The following is a 13984-nucleotide window of genomic DNA, read 5'->3' on the forward strand; positions in this document are numbered from 1 at the left end:
AACAGGCAGATGGACGAAGTACACTGCTGAGGGGAGCAGTGGGCGGGTCAGGAGAGGTCTGCAGCACCTTGTGGATCTCCTGGGGCAGGCGGGGATCGAACTCATACAGAAGTGGCTTTAAGCTTCTTAGTGCTGTGCTTTAACCCGCTGCGCCACCAGGGAGGGCCATTTTAAGACTTTTTAATAGGTGATTTTAATGTAGAAGTTTAAAATTCCTACACATGCAGATTTGGCAGTAAAATAATAGTTTTCAGGGTTTTTTCTCTTGTACTTTGTGAGCATTGATCTTCAGAGAAGATTGGTACTCCTTTTGCTTCTAGACTTTGTCTTTTTTTTTTTTTTAAGATTTATTTATTTATGCATACAGACCTAGGGTATAAGCCAGAAGTGCAGGGGTGGTGAGAGAATTCACCAGAGATAGAATGGGGAGCAGAACAGGCAGGTCAATGAAGTACACTGCTGAGGGGAGCAGTGGGCGGGTCAGGAGAGGTCTGCCATGTCATGTGGGTCAGCCCCAGGCTCCGGGGATCAAATTGCACTGAAGCAGCTAGGACTGGCTTACAGTGTTGAGTCCTAACCCCTTACACCACTAGGGAGGGCTTGGATTTTGTCTTTCTATGGTGAGGATGGTGGGCATGTTTCTGCTTCCAGACTTGGCTATTTCTGTAGAGATTAGGAACATGTTGCTTCCTGTGAAAGTGTTAAGATAGAGGAACAGAAATCATGTTTAACTGTGGCAGAGTGTTTTGATGCTTATCATCTTAGTCATGTTTGGCTAGCAGTGTTCCTTGAGTTGCTCTTCTTTTGGTCATTGGGATAATGTGTGGGGAATCTGTGAATAACCATGTGTGCTGTTACCTAAAGATGTAGAGACTGGTGGCCTCTCAGGTGGTGCAAGGGTTAAAGCACAGCACTATGAAGCTGTCCACAGCCAGTGAGTGCAGCATGAGTTCGATTCCCAGCCCAGAGGTGACCCACAAGGAATGGCAGACCTCTCCTGACTCTGCCTACTGCTCTCTTCAGCGGTGTGTTGCAGTCAGTCTGCCTGATCTGTTCCCCACTCTGTCTCTGGTGAACCCTTTCATGCCCCACACCTTTGGCCTGTACCCCTGTTCTTGTATACATAAATAAATCTAAAAAAACAAAATGTAGAGACTGAGACTAATAAGAGAGGGAAAGGAATAATGTACTTGGGGAAGGAGGGTGGATATTAGAATCTTGCATGCTCCCTGTAAGAAGCAAGGGAAAGACTCCACAACAGCCAAATGATCCAAAGCAAGACTTTCCCTGAGCTGCTTAGTCAGCATGGATTAAGTAGAGACTGGATTAAGTCTTGTTCTTCAGAATCTCTCTTGGTAGCTCTGAGAAAGAATTAAACAGGCACCTGTGTTGCGAGACCCAAGGTGCCTACTCTACCTAGTCTTGCTTTTCTTATCACCTTTCTGATTGCATTTGTTTTCTGGAATCCTTACCATGTTGTTTGTTCCATTTACAGCAAATTAACCCATCTTTGAAATGACTGGCTGTGACCTGATTCCGACTGCCAGCGTTTGGCTTTACAGATTTTGTGGCTGTGTGTGGCTTTCTCACCAATACTGGCATATGACCACTAATTCTGTATCAATACCCTACAGGCTAACTGGGGTTTCTGGGTTTCTGGTCAAATCTGGTCCCTGTCCTTGGGGCCTGAGCTGTCTCATCTCTTGCTGAGTCCTATGTTGTTTGTGTTGGGACTTAGCTATTCCTGGTCCAGGGACTTGAGCCTGATTTTTTTTACTCTTACTGTATACTCTTTGATGAATGTCTTTGTACACTGAGAAAACTGAAAATTGGATGGAAATCTTAGCAAAGGGTACTTTGCTAAACAAAAAGCCCATATAATCTTTTGTTGGGTCTCTGCTGGCAACTTCTGTGAGATACATAGAAGTTAGTTACTTGAAAAAGAAATGCAAGAAATCTTTAAAATTATTGATGTGGCAGTTTAGTATTAGGCAGGTAGATAGTGGCACTAAGTGATGACCAAATTGTTAGGAATTTAGCCTCTGAAACCATATTGCTGGATTTGAAGTTAAATTCCACTGGTTTTTAGCTTTTTTTGTGATCTTGACACCTACTTCAATGTTTACATGCCTCAGTTTCATTTCTAAAAGGAAAATGATGTACAGTATTTACCTCTAAAGGTTATTGTTAGGTTTGATTAATAAAACGTTTCAATTTCAGTACAGTACCCTGCACATACTAAGTACTCTGTAAATGTTATCAATTACAATAATAGTTTTCTTGTTCTTTATTGTTTTGTAAATTTGAACCTGCTTCTATGACCATTTAGGAAAGCCTCATGCCAGTCCATCTCTTCATCTTCTTTCTATACTGTCATCCAGGTCTTTGTTTTATTTTTCCTCCTGTGTAGCACTAATCAATCTTGACATTTTCATGTTTTTGTTTCCGCCCAACTGGAATGTAAGCTTTGGGGAATCAGAATCTTCTCTAGCCTTTTCATGGTTATATCTCCAGTTTACAGTGTTGTTCCTAGAACACAGAAGAAACTTTTAAAGGAGAATGTACTTTTAAATTTTGATCAAATATTTTTAAATTAATTGATCACGAACTGGAACTTTTCTTTTATCTTAATGTCCTGCTTCCACAGAACATGCTTGAGGAAATGCAGGGCTAGTTAGCCTTCTGCTAAGAGCCTGGTTTACCCTCACTCCCTTTCTTCCTATATAAATAATATATGGTTACGAAAATTAAAATGAAGTAATATATGTGAAAGTACTTTCTGAACTTTACAGTGCCCACATAGCATTCATTTTTGTCAAGCATTTAGACTTCTTTTTTTAGCTGCCACGTAAATGTGGTGACCAATACCCTCTGACAGTATTCTCAGGCATTTTGCTATGTGCAGACCTTCATATTTCTCTAGTTAATCCCAGTTGTTCTTTCCCTTAGAATTTTTTTTTCCAAGTTCTGGAAGATTTCAGTGCTTATGGGCACATCAGAGAACTTTGACTTATCCAGAACTGAGGGATTGATGAAGCCTTTGTCAGATAAAAGTTTATGAGTTTCAGCTATGTTAACACTGGTCTCACATGGTCTTTTTGGGGGATTAACGATCAGAATTCAAATGTTACAATTTTACCATATAATTAAGACACTAAACATATAAGCCTTTTATCCTTAAACCGCTTATGATATAAAATTGGCTTCCAATAAACATGTAGTAACCAAATGAAACATGGAACCCAGGTACTGTTTCTCATGTTCATATGGTGAAGTGGAGTCGCTCTTTAGAGAGGGAATGTGAATTGATACACCCAGTCTAAAGTACTCACCACAACTTTATAGTATCATTTGAGTAGGGAAAAGTAGGTAAAAACATCTGTAGTTATACCAGAAGTTAGGGCTTTCTCTCTGTACTCTGCTTTCAAGCTGTGTCTCAACAGCTTTAACTAAAAATAGAGGTTAGGATGACTTTCTTCTGTGATATAGATTGTTCATTTCTTTATCCTCTGAGGAAATAAATCTACTCTCAATTTAAGGATTAAAATTATAATGAATATATACTACTTTAAAAATTACTGGTTAAGTACCATCCTTTACATAGGAAGACAATGAGTTCTGTTACCTATACCTTTGATAAAACGCTATCATCGTATCAAATTTTTTTAAACAAATTGTTTCAATCATTTTCACCACAAGTATATTAACATGTGTTTCTTGAAGATGATTCTGTTTTTCTTTGCACACTTGTATGTTTTTTTCCCAAAACCTTCTACCAAGATTCTTGGCTCATACAGTTAAATGACTCTAATGGTTTCAGTGTAGTTATTATAATGCGTGGGCATAGTAACAAAACTTGTATAGATACAAAGCTTTACAAAAAATTCCAGGTTCTTTTCCATATTTCCGGTTGGCTTTGTTTTGATTCCATTGCTCTGAATTTCTTGAACTGTGTGATTCTGGGTTGTTACGACATGTTTATAGATTGTTGCATGAATAAAGGGAATGTAGAATATTTGATTCTACAATTGGTGGTATTTTGCTAAAACAACTAAAATTCTTTTGCCTTTTACTTAAATAATGGGTGGCCTGTTTCTGAACTGGAAATCAGCCTTCTTATTAAAGTCAGTTCTGCAGCCCTTCCTTCACTTCTAAATTACTGCCCTCCCATATAGACCTAAGTGTAAAGAGAATCCGAAAGGTCAGCCAAAAGTTATTTCTCTGATGCAATCAGGAAAACTTTTAAAGCATATTAAGAAAGTGAATGTTGGGCATAAAAATGTGCAACATCTTGTACTTTGGTTTTGTAGAGACAATTTTTTCAAAATAACTAAAAAGGTAAAAATACCTTCCTGCTCTTTTCCATGAATTGTTGGATTACTACTTAGAAACTATAAACTTAAGCCCTGTGGGCCTTCTTAAAGCCATGTCTTCACTTAACCATGCTGCTCTTATCTTAGTGCCTGTGAGTTAGAGGCTAGTCTTCACATTTATTGTACTATTAGGTAAAAAGGCATTTATGTACAGTAATATAACCAGGATTGCATAAAGAATCTCAGTAAATATTTTTAGTTTGTTTCTGTCCATGGTGTTATTAAATTATTTTGTTGTCTTTAGTTCATAGTTTATAGTCATAAACATTATCCAGAACTGTGTTACAGTTTGATCTTTTGCAAATTTACACTGTTTTACAACCTTCACTACAATCTAATTTGGAAGGCTTCCGTCATCCCTGAAGGCTCCCTTATGTGCTTTTGATCTCAGTTCCTCTTCTTACCTTGGCCCCATATAATCAAGAAGTATTATCTGCAGTTTTCTGAAAGAGTTTGTGTAGTTTTTTACTTTAGCGCTTGGTAGAATTCATTAGTGTAGCCATCTGGACATTTGAGACTTCTTTGTAGGACATTATTCTACAGATTGAATTTCTTTTATAGACACAGGACTGTTTAGGTTTTATATGTCCTTAATGAGTCTTGGTAGTTTATTTTTTTTAAGGAAATCATTTTTCCAAATTAAAATTTGTTGGCATAAATTATAATATTCCTGAATTATCCTTTTAATTAATATTTCTAGCATCTGAAATGATGTCATCTTTCTTCTTCCTGAGAGTGGTAGATTTGTGTTATCTCCCCCCACCCCCATAAGATCACACTTTTTAGTACTTTATCTTGTGAAAGATGTTTTGCTTGGTTTCTAAATACTTGGAATTTCCCAGTGTTACTGATTTCAAATATAATTTTGTTTTTATGAGAGACCATATTTTTTATTATTTGAATTTTTTCACTTATTTTATGATTCAGAATATGATATAGGTATATATTCTTCATACCCTGAAAAGAATGTGAATTGTGTGGTTGTTGAGTGTAGTGCCCTTATAAATGTCAGGTAGATTAAGTTGGTAGTATTAGTCTGATCTTTTGTATCTTAACAGATTTTCTTGCTACTGGTATCAGTGAGGGAGAAGTTTTAAAGTATTTGAATGTAATTATGGACTTGCATATTTCTTCTTGAAGTTCTACCAGATTTTGCTTTGTGCCTTTTGAAGCTTTGTTTTTCTTTTGAAGATTTATTTATTTATGCATACAGGAACTGGGATACAGGTCAGAGGTGCAGGAAAGGGGTGTGAGAGGACTCACCAGAGATAGAGTAGGGAGCAGAACAGACAAATCAGCTGAAATACACTACTGAGGAAAGGATCAGGCGAGAGAGGAAAGGTCTGCCACACCATGTGGGTCACCTCCCTGGCTGGGGGTTGAACTAGTTCTGCAGTGGCTGCTAGTAGCCTCATAGAGCTGTACTTTATCCCCTTGTACCACCAGGGAGGGCCTGAAACTTTCTTTTTGGGTGCATAAACATTTAGTTTGTATGTCCTCTTAATGAATTCACCTTTTACTGAATTTTGAGCATTATAAAATGAGTATTTTATAACTGATAATACTCTGTTCTGAAATCTGTTTTGTCAAAGATTAAATCTAGCTTTGTTTTGATCTATAGAGTAGTTAGAGCCTCTTTCTTATACTTTTTAACTTATTTTTGTCTTTTAGTATATGCTTTTTGTAGGCCGCATGTAGTTAGGGGTTGCTTGTTTTATTTTTTTCTCCAGTAATTCATTCTGGTGATTTTTGCTCATTAGAAGTGAAACCATGCAAATCTAGGGTATGTCACAGTTCGTAGGTCCACATCTGTGCACTTAATAATGCAAGACATGACTCAGACTCATTGCTGCAATGATAGGGTTTAATTATGAGGGTTGAGAGATAAGGAAAAAGGAACAAGCTTCTAAGACTACAAGTTACTGTCTGCCTAACCCAGATAGTGTCTGCTAGTCCAAACCAAAGCTGGTTGTGCTAAAAGGCACTATCCCTTCAATAAGAACTTCGACCAGTGGCATGCCAGTAAGTGGTGGGCAAGGACCCAACCAACTGGAGGTAATCACAGGTGGTGCCACCAAGGTGGCAGCCATCAGCAACTAGCCAAACTGGTTGTATAGCAGGCAGGAGCTGCAGTCAGGCGGTGGTCATCAGGTGGCAGTGCTAGAGGATCAGAAGCAGTGCACAGCTCTTAGAAGTGGCTGGACATAGGCCAGCCGTGCTGGTCAAAAGGCAGCAATATGGAGCATCAGGCACCTGTGTATAGTTCTTGGAGGCAGCATTCTTTTGTATTTCAGTTATTTTCATTTTCATCTATTAGAATGATCTGTATCTTTTTTATAATCTATATTTCTGCTTATCTTGCTTAATCTTTGTTTTCTTGGCTATGTGGACTATCATTATATTGACTTTTATTTTAGTGTCTTTGTGTACTAATTATAATTTGGACCTCTTTTTATTCACTTATTTTCATTTCTATTTTATAAGTGGAATTTTTCTACTTCTTTCCATGCTTAGTAAGTTTTCTTGATTCTAGATATTGTTTTACCTGTGCACTGGATATCCTGATATTCTTGAGCCTTGCTCTGTGCAGTGAAGTAAGTTTCTTTGTAAACAGGACCTTTTGAGGTCTGTTATTCTTCAGTGCGATCAAAACAGCTCAAAGCTTAAAGTCTACTTTCTTCTAATATTGAGGCCCAATATACTTCTGACTACCCTTACCCATTACGAGGTTTTCTACTTCAGTTGGTTAGAATACGAACTACTCCTGGCCTTTAATGAACTTTGAGGATTGCTTTCTCTCCTCTCTGGTACCTCTTGTACTAGGTACCCCTCTTTGTGGGGAACAGAATTGAACTGCAAACCTGAACTAGAAATGACTGCAGATCTCTGAAGCATTCTCTGTTCTAGCATCCTGCCCATGAGTCTAGCTGTCTAGTATTCCTCTTTTCTAGGTCTTCTCCTCCACTCAGGCAGACCATTGCACTCCATCTGGGTTGTAGCTCCCTGCACTAAGGTCTGGAAATGACACCTGTAGGCTCTATGCAGAGATAGTTGAGCCTGCGGGGCTTCCATTGTCAGGAGCCCCTGGCATGTTCTGTTTGGTGATCATTGTCTAAAGACTAGTGTTTACTGTGTTTTTAAATTTCATTTATTTATTTACTTATTTTAGTTATTTCAGGATGAGGGTAAAACTAATCTACTTTGTCTCTCTTAGGCACCCTACTTTGAGAAGCTAAAAACCATGTTACTCACAGTTAAAAGGGAGATTACAATAAAAATTATGTAGTACGTATTTCAGTGAAAAATTATCAAAGTTGTGGCTATCAGTAAAGCAGGATTTGCAGTCATAATGTGTAGTTGCAAATTTCTTTATTAAAGAACAAGAAATAACAAAAATTGGAATGATAAAGCAGCCAGAACCCTAAGTAAGTAGAAAAAGCAAAGTAAATTCATAGATACCAGACAAAATATAAATAATGAGGAGGGACAAGAAGAAGTAGGGAGAAAACGCTGGTTAAGAAAACCTAAAGCTGGGTATTTGAAAAGATATGTAAAAGACAGGCTTCCGGGAAAATCATTTAGAAAGCCAAAAAAAAAAGTATTAATTATTATTAGGAACAAAGAGAAGTGATATCTGTAAATACAGCAGATAATTAAAAATTCATAAAGGGATATTATTTATGCTAATAAAAGAGTGCCAAGCATAGAAGCATGGGTTTTTAAGTCAAGACAGAGTCAGATTGGAGACTTGCTGTATTCCAGAGAAGAGATAATGGTGGCACTGAAAATAGAGAATGAAGGAAAAGCATTCAGCAAACATTGATTGTTCTGTGAATGCAGAGGTGAGGAGTGGAAAGGGAGGGTTAAGGTGCTGGCTTATAGAATTCTCACATGGATACTGAGATGGCAGAGTGAAGTGGTATTACACCTGGGAAACAGGGTTTTTTGTTTTGTTTTGTTTTTTAATAATATAATAGTTTATTTTTACATTATTTTGTGCCTTTTTCCATCCCAGTTGTAATCCCCGTGGGCTTCCCATCACCAGATCAGCCATGTGCCATCTCCATAGTCCAGTGCACTTCCCTTTCCCCACCATTTTTGATCCATTCCCCATTTTACCCCCATAAAATGTCTCTGGTACATAGCTGTTCATCATCATTTCTATTATCTCCCCTGGTCCTTTGTACTCCTGCTATGAGTGAAACCATCTGTTATTTTTCCTTTTCTTTCTGGCCTATTTCACTAAGCATGATCTTCTCTAGTTCCATCCATGTTGCTGTACAAGGCATAAGTTTATCTTTTTTGATTGCTGAGTAATATTCCATTCTGTATATGTACCACATCTATTTAATCCAGTCATCTACTTTTGGGCATTTGGGTTGATTCCATGTCTTTCCAATTACAAATAAAACAACAAAAAACTTGGGAGTTCAGGTGTCTTTTTGAATCAGTGTTTTTGTGTCTTTTAGTTAGATACCTAGGAGTGGGGTTGTTGGGTCATATGGGGTACAGGGTTTTTTTGGGGAGGAGGATTGAATTAGAAGTACATGGGGTACAAGTAAAAGGGGCAAGTTGGTTATATGAGAATTCAACTCTGGTGAGTTCTTGGTAAATTTTTTGCTTAATGTTGCTACAAGGTTGAGTCTTGTTTTTAGCTCAATAGTTTGTTTTTATTTTTGTGAGCATGCCTTTTAAACATTCCAGAAATATAAAATACCTTTTTTTTTATCAGCTTAAACACACCCTCCCCCCTATAAATATTATTTACTGAACTAAATTTTAGATACTAGAACAAAGACTCTACTTAGAACAGTTTCTTATAATAAACTCTGAAATGTATGCTTGTAACAAGGAGCCCTTAATTTTTGGCATGGTTTCTGTGTAAGTACTCCGATTTCTTTGTGTGGTGAGGCTGTGACTTAGATTTTGATTTCTGAAAGTCATTTGCCAAGCTTATCTGACCCTAGCTCTGGAGGTAGCTAGGACAGCCTTTTCCAGAATACAAACCTTTTGTCTCACCTTTTATTTAACTAAGAAGGTCCTAAGTGCTTTTGAAATGAGCCACTTTTACAATATGTTAGAGGGGTGCTAAATGTAAGCTTTTCTTCTCCTCCCGGTCCTTACTCAGACTCCTAGTCATGCCTAAGGTGGAAGCAGGATGGTTTCCATGTCCTTTTTTGTTTTATTAGAGGAAAGGAAATGTGGCAGATACTGGAAGTGAGCCTTTTCCTCTTAACGCTTTCATCTGTTGACTAGATTGAAGGTTACTGTTCACCATCTCAAGCCTGCCAGCTGTAGCATAATCCCAGGCTGACCTGCATTGAGCTGACTTTTATTAAGACTTTTATCTACAATGTCGAAAGTACTACTGTCTGTCACAAGTGTTTATTCTTTGCTGACTTCATACTGACTTATAAGGTGGAACTATGTTCTGAACAAGGTGAACAATATCCTTTTAAAAATATTCTCTAGTTTGCTTTGAAATCTGGTATGAATAGATAGACAAGTGTAATTGCATTTGTGAGACTGCTGTTTCGCACAGTGGTTATTATTGTTGCAATTTTAGTTGCTCCTTTTACCATAGTCCAATAAGTTTTTTTACCAATTATTAAACAAACCACACATTTCTTTTATCTTTATATTTCAGATTTAATTGTTTTACTCTCATTTTTGAAATAGGGATTGTATTCACTCACATGGTTCAAAAATTAAAATGCTGTTTTTAAAATATATACCCTGAGAAATCATGCTTCTTCCTATCACTTTCTACCTCTTCTCTATAGCCCATTCAATTCATGAAATGGTTTTTTATTAACTTCATTGTATTATTACAGACTTACTTCATGAATATTTTTATTTCCATCTCTCACTCAAAAAGCAGCATACCACTGTTACTCACCTAGTTTTATACTCTGGAATGCTCTTTCATTACCAGTACTTAAAGATCTCTTTTTTTGTGATTGTATAGTATTCAGTTGTATATATAAACTATGGTTTATTAACCAAACCCCTGTTTCCAGGTACTTGGATGTGTTTACTTTTTTTGCTATTCACAGTTCATAGTGAATGACATTGTCATGTGCTATTTTCCACCTATAGGTCTTGTATAGAGTTCTAGAAATGTGTTTTTTTGGTTAAAGGGTAAATTGTATCTGTAATTTTGACAGCTATTTTTGTATTTCTTTCATATAAGGATTGCATACTTTGTATTTCTACCAGCAATGAGTTTAAAATCCTTCAGTGCTTGTTTTCGCACAGCATGAGAACGTCTTGATTTTGGTCAGATTTTACAGTCTAATAGGAAATTCTGTCTTACTGTATTTTTTAAAAAATTTGCATTTGTTTTCATGAATTAGGTTAAGAATCTTTTGTTTAAAGGCTATTTATTTCTTTTGATATGTATTTTATTCATTTTTCTATCATATCTATTTCTAGAAATTCTGTATTTGTGTCTGCTTCTGGACTTTTTATTTTGTACTTTGGTCTGTTCAGTCATGAGACAATTCAACAATTTCAATTTCATACTGCCATATTTTTAAAGCATGGTTTATTATCTATTACAGTTATTTTTACATTGCTCTTTTTCAGTTTTTCTGGTAATTATCTTTTATTTTTTAAAAAGTTCTTTAGAATCAGCCTGTTTAGTTTATGAAGAGTAGATAATTTGGTATTTTTACTGGGTTTGTGTTAATTATAAATTACCTTGGAAAGCATTGGCACTTTTATGCTCTATTACTCCCAAATCTGACTTAACTTTCTCTTGATTCAATTTTATTTTTCATTTTTAAAGGCTTTATAAACAAATCTTCATAATTTGCACATTTCTGGTAAGTTAGAAATGTGAAAATATTTTACTGCTTTTCTTCATTTCTTATGTTGTTTGCATCTACATATATATGAAAGCTCTTAATTTCTGTATATTCATTTCATAGGTTACAACTTACTGATCTCTTATGTTGTCAGTAATTCTTAAGGCATACTTTGAAAGAGTTGTCAGGTACTATATATAGCTTTTTTTTCTAATACTAAAATTTTTATTGAGATTACACTCTACATATTTACTTATTTAACTGTGTGACCTGATGGGGCCTAGCAAGTTCTAAAGGAATAATTTCTTTTTTCACCTTTCAACAGAATTCCAAGGCTTTTAAGAGTAACGTGCTACGTAATGAATTTTAGGCATATATTGGTGATATGATACAGCTTAGTTAAGTCTAAGTCAAATAACTGAGCTACATTTGGTTTTGAATACCTTTGTAATTTATTCTTAATATATCTCATAGAGACATTTTTGTGATCCACCCTCCCCCCCTTACACATGGCAAATATAGAGACTCTAAAAGACTTTACTAATTTAGCTGTTTCAAACTAGATTTATATTAGGTTGACTAAGACTTTGCATCCATAACTCTTACTTTAAGGGTTTTTTATTTTATATGTTTTAGAAATGGAAGTCATTTTACCTCAGTAAGATTGTACTCTTACAAAAAGTGAAAAGAAAATACTATTTTTGTTAAAGTTGCTTTAGGAAAAATACCCTGATTTATTAAAAAATTGGGGCTTGGAGCTAAAACATTGAATAAAGAAAATTTCCTAAAGGCTTGGAAACAAACCTAATTGTCTTTTACTTTATTTTGCCCATGGGAACTCTGGAGTATAGACACTTAGTATTCAAATAATTGTAGTTCCCTTCCCTGTTTTTCTGATATTTTATTATTGAATTATATACATATATTCTGTGCACTGAATACATTATTATCCTAAACTTTTGAAACAATTTTAATGTATGGATACAAAACTTTTTATATTTTAAATATAACATGTATCTCAGAAAACATTTGGAAGAGTAATTGAGCTCTCAGTCCCTTTTTTGTAAAAATAAGCATATGGAAAGAATTATTTGATAAATGATTTTCAGAGACAGTTGTGATCCAGAATATTTGGGCTTCTGAGTCTCTATAATAGTAAGGGAAAATTGGAAACATGAGTAAATACAGAGTGCCATAGTAGATTATAGTAAGCAAAATTTTATTATCTTAGTATAAATGATAATGGATAAATAGGTTAATATGAATGTTCTTATATTCATCTTAATAAATAAACAAAGGCAGTAAACTGTTCCATAAGTTGAATGGAATTTACTGGTGAGAATTTGAGGAACCTAGTCCTCAGATTATGTAGTTTCTTTTTTGTGTAAGAGAATAGTTTCATCATAAGCATTCATAACAGTTTTAATCAAGGCATAGCAAAAAGCTTTTCTGCTACCTGAGAATGGCTGTGAATTGACAGTATTTTACCAATTCTTTGAAATTATCATACTACAGTCCTAGAAATTTAGATCTTTAACCTCTGGCTTCGAAAGAGCCATTCAGGTTAATTCAAGAAAAAAAAAAGACATTATTATGAAGATATGTGTGATATGGAACTGGAAAGTTCCAAGCTGCTCCAGTCAACTTTAGGCTTCTGCTGCATTCTGGTAGTATCTCTTGATTTCTCTGTGTTTTGTTTTGTTCTCTGCTCCTTGCTGACTCATTGTATCTTTTCTTTTTCTTCACAGTGTCCCTTTACCTTCTCACTAGTACTCTGACACAGCTTTGTGACACCATTTTCGCATTAGTTGCATCGCAGTGTCACTATTTTCAGTATTTCATGTCCAGACTTTTCAGATTTGTATTGTTTGATCAGTTGTCGCTACCACATATGGCTGTGAAAATAGTGTATATGGTCTTTGTGCTGATAACTGTTAAACACTAAGGAAATAGCAGTTTAAACAGAGACCTGTTAGCGTATTTCATGGATTGAAAGTCTACATTGTCAGCATCAGTTCTCTTAAATTAATCTATAGATTTAATGCAATTCCAATCAAAATGCCACCAGCATTTAAAAAATAAACATAGACAAACTGATTCTAAAATTAAGGACAGAGGACCTACCCTAACCAAAGCCACTTTGAAAATGAAAAATAAAGTTGGGTGAATCACAGTATTTTTTTTTTTAATTGGGGAGAAGAACTGGGGTATAGGACAGGTGGGGGGGAAGGGGGTTAGAGGATTCACCAGAGACAGTGAGGGAGCAGAACAAGTGGATTTACTGAGACACACTGCTGATGGGAACAGCAGGCAAGATGGGAGAGGTCGCTGTGTCATGTGTGATCATGTCTGATCCCTGGCGGTGGATCAGACTTGGGACTTAGCAGTAATAGCACTGAGACTTAAACCCTAGGTCACCAGAGATGAGCCCCTTAAGATTTATAAAAAGCTATATAGTAATTAGCTTATGGTGCTGGTAAGGTATAGCTAGAAGAGCAATGGTTCAATCCAGAGTCCTGAGGTAGACCCATATAAACACAGTCAGTAAATTCTGACAAAGATGAGAGGTAATTCAACAGTGGGAAGATAATCTTTTAAACAAATAATATTGAAATAGACATACAAACATGAAAAATTAAAAAAAAATAGAACCTTGACCTAAAACTTCACCCAAAAAATTAGACAAAAATTAACTAAAAAATGTATCATATACTTAATATAAAAGCTTTAGAAGAAAACATAGAAGAAAAGCTTTATGATTTGGAATTAAACAGAAAGGTTTAAAACATGACATCAAAAGCA

General features: G+C 35.8%; 1 protein-coding gene across 1 annotated transcript in view; it reads left to right on the forward strand.

Moving 5' to 3' along the window:
- MAP4K3 (mitogen-activated protein kinase kinase kinase kinase 3) overlaps positions 1-13984 on the forward strand; it is a 105337-nt gene that overhangs the window by 4575 nt on the left and 86778 nt on the right. The gene's annotated exons all lie outside the window — the stretch shown is intronic.

This window comes from Condylura cristata, unplaced genomic scaffold, assembly GCF_000260355.1.
Source record: "Condylura cristata isolate star-nosed mole 26May11 unplaced genomic scaffold, ConCri1.0 scaffold00020, whole genome shotgun sequence".
NCBI lineage: Eukaryota > Metazoa > Chordata > Mammalia > Eulipotyphla > Talpidae > Condylura > Condylura cristata.